Source organism: Orycteropus afer, unplaced genomic scaffold, assembly GCF_000298275.1.
Source record: "Orycteropus afer afer isolate SDZICR_OR568_19922 unplaced genomic scaffold, OryAfe1.0 scaffold00128, whole genome shotgun sequence".
Classification (NCBI taxonomy): domain Eukaryota; kingdom Metazoa; phylum Chordata; class Mammalia; order Tubulidentata; family Orycteropodidae; genus Orycteropus; species Orycteropus afer.
In genome coordinates this window covers 2,966,106-2,972,962 of record NW_006921715.1, presented here as the reverse complement: position 1 = coordinate 2,972,962, position 6,857 = coordinate 2,966,106, and positions in this window count along the sequence as shown.

Below are 6,857 nucleotides of genomic sequence, written 5' to 3'. Positions count from 1 at the left end.
TTGTAACATTACAGTTTAATCTTACCTCTTTTTGCATTTTACATAAATGGAACCTGTATTTCCACCTGTAGATTATGCCTTAAATCTACTTCATAAAGCTGGAAGTAAGTTTCTGTGTGGATGATCTGCTCCTTGAGATTATGTTCCAATGAGAGGCAGTTGTAGGGAATCATGCAAGGTGTACCGGTCAGCTGTTGGGAAGACTGGGACCAAATCATGGCTTCACAGTTGCCAGTTTTCTCATCTTGAGCACATTGTATCCCACCCACTTTCACAGCCTCAGTTCTCTTTTCTCTACACAGAGAGTCATTGTCTCTTCTCTGAGACATTTTTTTTTTTTTTTTTTTTTTGGTGTAAAATGAATAGAAGGTCGTGATTGTATTCTACAGGCTGCAAAGGCCTATGGGAAGATAAGGAACATCAATGACAAAAAACATGTACAATGATAGTAATGAATCAATATGTGGAGTGAACTGCCGGTAGCATGCAGGGGAGGGCTGTTATGTGATTTGCAGGCATCATCTCCTTCAATGAACCCCTTTCTTGGTCCCACTGTTTGATGGTACATGCTGCAACGCAGCGTCATCACCTGCTCTGCGTTTGATGTTAGGTACCGTGTTGTTCTTCCCAAGTGACATGGACACATGTCCATGCAAAGAAACTAATGTCCTCATCACAGCTGACTCCCCTGTCAGGAACAAGTGGTTCCCATGCCAGCAAGAACAAGGGTAGCAGTGGAGGGTGACCACAGTCAGCATCAGACTGTCTACAGGGATCTGAGTACATTTTGGCTCCACATTTCACATTAGAAGAAACACAGTATGTTGCTCTTCTTCAACAGTGGCCCATGGACGCAGGGGAAATCAGCTCTTAAATCCAGCTTGACACCATGACAAATGCCCGAAATCCAAGTATTTGCCAAAGATGTGCCCCTCCTCTAAAGATGCAGCTGGCCCCCTCTGAGGACTGTTTTTGTTTGTTTGTTTTTTAACTAAAAAGTGAGGTCAGGAAAGGCTTTTGCCATTATTGTATTTATCAGAATTCTGTGCCACTCATTAAGTTTTCACAAAAAGACAACCCATGGAAAAGTAAACAGGTCATAGTTGAGAAAACTGGTCTCCACAGCCAGACAGCACCACCCCTTTCCAAATATTAGGGCTTCCTTCTCTGAGTTCTGTTTTCCCACCAAAAGCCCTTATTCTCTCCATCAGGGCCCTCCCCAGTCTGACCTTCCTTAGGAATCTCAGGGTACACTGATCTTGGGCTGCTCATTCTTGCTCCCTCATAAGCATAGCTTACAAAGTCCAGCCCAGTGGGCATGTCATAACTACTAGTCTAGCTAATAAATATGACAACAGTAATCTGCATTGTGAGCCTACTGTGAGCCAATCTTTTACAAGTGATTCAACATGTAAATGGTTAATTCTCCCAGCAAGCCCCAGGACTGGAAGCATCCATTACAGAGGTGAGAAAACTTGAGACACAGAGACAAGTCAAAGTTATGGCTCAGATTGCAAAGTCATTCATCATTCATGTGTTTTAAATCTATTCATGAGATTTACTGTGTGCTGGCAACTGCTCTAGGTGCTGGGGATTCAGCTGTCCCTTCTTTGGTGGCACTAACATCCTAGTGGAGCAGTCCTTCCCCTAGACCTTGGAGTTCCCAGTTGACTGTAGGTTCTGGAGTTCACAGACTCTGTCTCTCACACGACGTATTTATTTCCATCAGGCGCCTTCTGGACATCAAGGAACTTTTCTCAGATGAGTGTGTGTTAGGCCAAGTTCTCTAGAGAAGCAAAACAAGTAAAGCTTATATATACATATATGTTGTTGTTGTTGTTGTTATGTGCTGTTGAGTCGGACCCGACCCATAGCGAGCCTTCCTTGGGTTTCTGAGGCAGTATCACTAAGGAAGTAGATTGCCCCATCTTCCTTCCGAGGAGTGGCTGGTGGGTTTGAACCACCAGCCTTCTGGTTAACAGTCAAGTGCCCTAGGCACTGTGCTACCAGAGCTCCTATATATACATATATAGAGAGAGGAATTTATCTTAGGAAAATGGCTCACACACTTATAGAAGTTGGCAAGTCCCAAGTTCTTGGATCAAACGTCAAGCTGGAGGCTTTTCCCGACTCAGGCAGCTGCAGGGGCTGAGGAGCTCAAGGTTGGCAGGTAGAACCAGCTGCTGACTCCAACGAATGATGAATCCAAGATCTCCAGGCTGAATGGTGGATTGTTCACTCATGGACAGTTGTAGGAAGCACAACAGAATCCCAATCCACAGAAGAGCGTCTCTTTTCCCAGGATGTCCATAAATATACTGGAAGCAAGCAACACTCCTAGGGAAACTCCCTTTCAACGAATTGGCTGCTCAAAATATATACATCTGATCGCATCATGGGAACAACCCACATCACAATTGCTTAAACCACACAGAATTGTGGCCTAGCCAAGTTGACACACAGCTCCAACTATCACACAGTGACTCTAAAAAGAAGAATAACAAGCCTTCAATTAAATCCATACGTTTATGGGAATGAATGTGGAAGAAGCCTTAGAAGCACTTTAATAAACTCTTGTGTTTTTGTTCTCCTATGCTATTGGACTCTCAACCATCAGGATTCTGGGAAGCCTTCAGGGATCCATAGGGTATAGATGGTGGTTGTGTGGCAAGGTGGGGGGGGCAGGCCAATAACCAACAGCCTCCCCTGAGACACACCCCCCCACACACCACACACACAAGCTCTCTTGTGAGAAGAGCTCTGCTTTTTTCTAGTTACCATGTGGACATCCATGATAACCTTCTTTTGAAACACATTCCTAGCTTACCAAACAATAAGAAAAGTCTGACTTCCCCATTTGTCCCACTCTTTGTTCTGCTGATGCTACACCTGAAACCCAAAGTACTTAAGTGACTTTCCCGAGGCAGCATAGTGAGTTAGATGCAGAGCTAGGGGCCTCAGCCCTCAGTCAGGGCGTCTCCAGTGCAGAGCATTGCCTCACGTCAGTGAACGTTTAAGCAGTAATTCCAGTCATCAGCCCCAGCCACAGAGTTCACACTGGCCTTCTTTGGACCCAGAGGGCTGGGGATTCTGCTGAGCTGTCTCATTCTATCAGTCACTTGTCCAGTCACAAGTTTTCTTTGGTAGAAGGAGCCAGAATGAACAACAGACTCCACTCAATTGATGAGGTGGAGAAGGGCTTCATGTGACATCTCTCTCCTACATGGAAAAGATGAAACACACCTAAAAAGTTTGGAGGAGACTCAAAGCTTCAATATAATCCCATTTCAGTGCCTGGCCCACTGCTTTCTGGGCCATGCACTTGATTCTGACTCATGATGGCCCCAACATCATTTTAGACACTGAATTAACTCAACAAGGTTTTTGTTCTCAAGGAGCTCAGGGTCAACAGAAGACAGTGGGGAGGGAGAGGTTAGCTCTTCGGGGGAAAGGCCCTGGGAGGGAGCATCTCAGCTGAATGCTGATGTTAGATTAAAGTAGAGTGCTAACCAGAAGGCTGGTGGTTCAAACCCACCAGCCACTCCTCGGAAGGAAGATGGGGCAATCTGCTTCTGTAGTGATACTGCCTCGGAAACCCAAGGAGGGGTCGCTATGAGTCGGGTGCGACTCGACGGCACATAACAACAACAACAACAACATAATGAAATACACACTAGCTCACACAAAAGGTAAGGTTTGTTGTTCTTTGTTATATGTCTTGAAACTATGATATGCCCTTGCAGTTGCATCTTGGTTTGGGAACTGCACAAACACAGATTAAGCAGGTCATCCTCAGTCAGCATATGGATCCATCCCACTTGCACATTCAGATGACTTGGCATTTACATTTTTAGTAGCAAAGGCCCAAAGCCCTTTAGTTGTATGTCTGGATGGGGCTTTTATGTGCCCAAAGAATCCTCATCTCTCATGGAGCCTACAAGATGCAAATGTCTTCTCTTAAACCCAGAGCATTCTGGGAGAGCTTGAAAGTCTGTCCCATGAAGCTGGAAGCAGCACAAAGACTCAGTTTATCACTCACCCCTCCCAAACTTGAGCTCTTGAGTCAACTTCATACATCCATGTGTTCTGTAAAGTTTGGTTATAGATTAGGACTCTGGCACTTAAAAAAATAAAGAAATTTTGAAATTTTACCTTTTTTTCTCCCTCAAAGTACTTGGCTTTACATGTAACAACATCTGAGTCAAGTACAAGTAACTGGAGCTTCTTTCCTTTTCTTAGCCTCGCACAGCCTCTGGGAAGCAAACAACACCCACTCCTTAACAGGGATGGTGACTAGAGGTCTGAAAAGTGATGGCCATCTTGAGGGTCTCATCAGCACAAGGGACAAACCTCAAACACCAGGTCTTTGTTTTGGAAGTTCATGGTTGTGCCACTCTGACATTAAAACAACCAGCCAACCGCCGGCATGTCAACAGGCAATACATGTGGAAAGAATCTGTAGCTTCCCAAATTGGCTGTGTTGAAGGGTGACAGATGTTTGGATGGACAAGTGTTGAAGTGCTCATTGAAAGTAAGCAGCAGCATGTTTCCTTCCAGGCCCAGGATATGATATTCCTTGGTGCAAGTTGTGGTACCAAGTGCAGAGAGGAGAAAGGATGGCACAACACTGTGGTACATACAAATAAGGGGAAATTCTGCACATTCTTTCTTCTCTCTCTAAGGAGAGCCCACCCTTGACTGTTGGCATTGTAGCAACTCTTTCTGGGGAGGTGTTGTCTGGCTCAGGTAAAGACAGAAGCCATGCTTTTCCAGAGAAATCTCTGTTAAAAAAGAGTGCCTTGAACAATACCACTGGCCCAATAGAGTCCGTGGAGTAAATGTGCCCTCAAAAGTATGTTTTGGCATCCTAACTCCTGTACCTGTAAATAAGAATCTGTTTGGAAATAAGAGTCTTCTTCTGTTATTTAGGTTATACCAGAGGAAGGTGAGTCCTAAACGTAAACATATCTGAGGTATAAAAATAGAACAGACCCAGAAACACCAACGGAGGGAAGAGAAAGGCAGATACAGGCACAAATGAACCTTGGGCTGCCAAAGACTTCTGGCAGCTACTAGAAGCTGAAATAGACCCGGAAGGCCCTGCCCCAAAAGCCACACTTTGAATTAGGACTCCTAGTCTCTTAGTGGCTAAAGCACTTGACTGCTAACAGAAGGCTGGTGGTTCAAACCCACCAGCCACTCCTCGGAAGGAAGGTTGGGCAATCCTACTTCCGTAGTGATACTGCCTCAGAAACCCAAGGAGGGGTCGCTATGAGTCGGGGCCGACTCGATGGCACATAACAACAACAACAACAACAACAGTCTCCTGAACTGTGAGAACATAAGTTTCTCTTCTTTAAAGCCACATGTGTGTGATGTTTCTGTTAGAGCAGCACTAGATGACTAAGACAGGGAGACACATGCCATTTGAGGAGAGAGAGTCCCTTGATGGTATAGTGGTTAAGCACTTGGCTGCTAACCTAAAGGTCAATTGTTTGAACTCACTAGACCCTCTATGGGAGAAAGATGTGGCAGTCTGACTCCATACAGATTATAGCCTTAGAACCCTGGGGGGGGGCAGTTCTACCCTGTCCTAGAGGGCTATTATGAGTTTGAATTGACCCAATGGCAATGGTGATACACAGATGATAGATGACGGATAGATAGACAGATAGATAGATAGATGATAGATCGATCAATAGTTGGTAGATGATAAATAGATAGATCAATAGAAAGGTACACAGATAGATATGGCTATAGATATAGATATGTGATAGTCCAGTTTATTAATATATTTTCCTTGTGTGTGTATATGTATGGATGTATGTCACAGAAGTCTTATTAATTGTTTGTTACTGGACCCAAGAGAGACAATCATCTATCTATTGACATAGATTATATCAGACATGGCCTCCTACCCCCTACCTTGTTTGACCACAACACATCCGATGAATCAAAGCTTAAACATCACTTCCACAGGGAAGTTTCACAGGCTCCTCAGGAACTTGTTCACAGGCCCTTTTGATTTCCCCGTGTCACTCTGTTCTTCCCCTATCATGGGACTTGTCACAATAGAATGAAAGTGCCTGGTTTCTCATATCTGTTGCTTCTGGACTCCACTACCAACTCTTCAATTGTAAGCTCAGTGAAGATCAAAATCTTCTACCACAGTACTGCATTCATGATGGCATCCAGAAATCATCGTGCTGCACGGGAGATTTGATCACCTTATTATGAAAAGTAGAAAAAGAAAAAGTGAATGCATAGTCATCAGGTATTCACAACAAAATTAACATTTTAGCATCCTTAGAAGCGCCCTGGGGAAAAAGGAAATGGTGAAGAATATAATGTTTTCATTAACCATGTATTGCAAGTCTGGATGAAGAATTCAGTTTGGCCTTTTGTCTAGGGTTTCTGAAAATAGCCCTTGGAATTCTCATACAATCAAGCTTTTGTTTTATAAAACTCCCAGGCAACACTTAAAAATGTGCAACTGAGTTGGCATCTTCCAACTCGTGATGTGCCATAGGCCTCAAAAAAGGGAGGGGTCATGAGATACTAGGCCTTGGAACAACTCCTGTCCCTCACACTCTGAAACCTGATGTTTCCTAGTAAGGCTAAGGAGATGCCATCTCAGGTTGGCACTAGAATATCTAACTGCCCCCTCCTCAGGTGGTCAGCGGGAGAAATGTATACAGTGCTCCCTGTAACAAGGCAGGTAGGCTTCAGGATGTAAACATGGTTGCAGGAGGAGGCTCTGAGCCCCTCAACTAAGGTGCAGCTTGAAGCATGCACACAGAGTTTCTCAGCCCATCTAACTAGCCTTAGGTTGAAGGAGACCCTGAGTCCCTCACCTA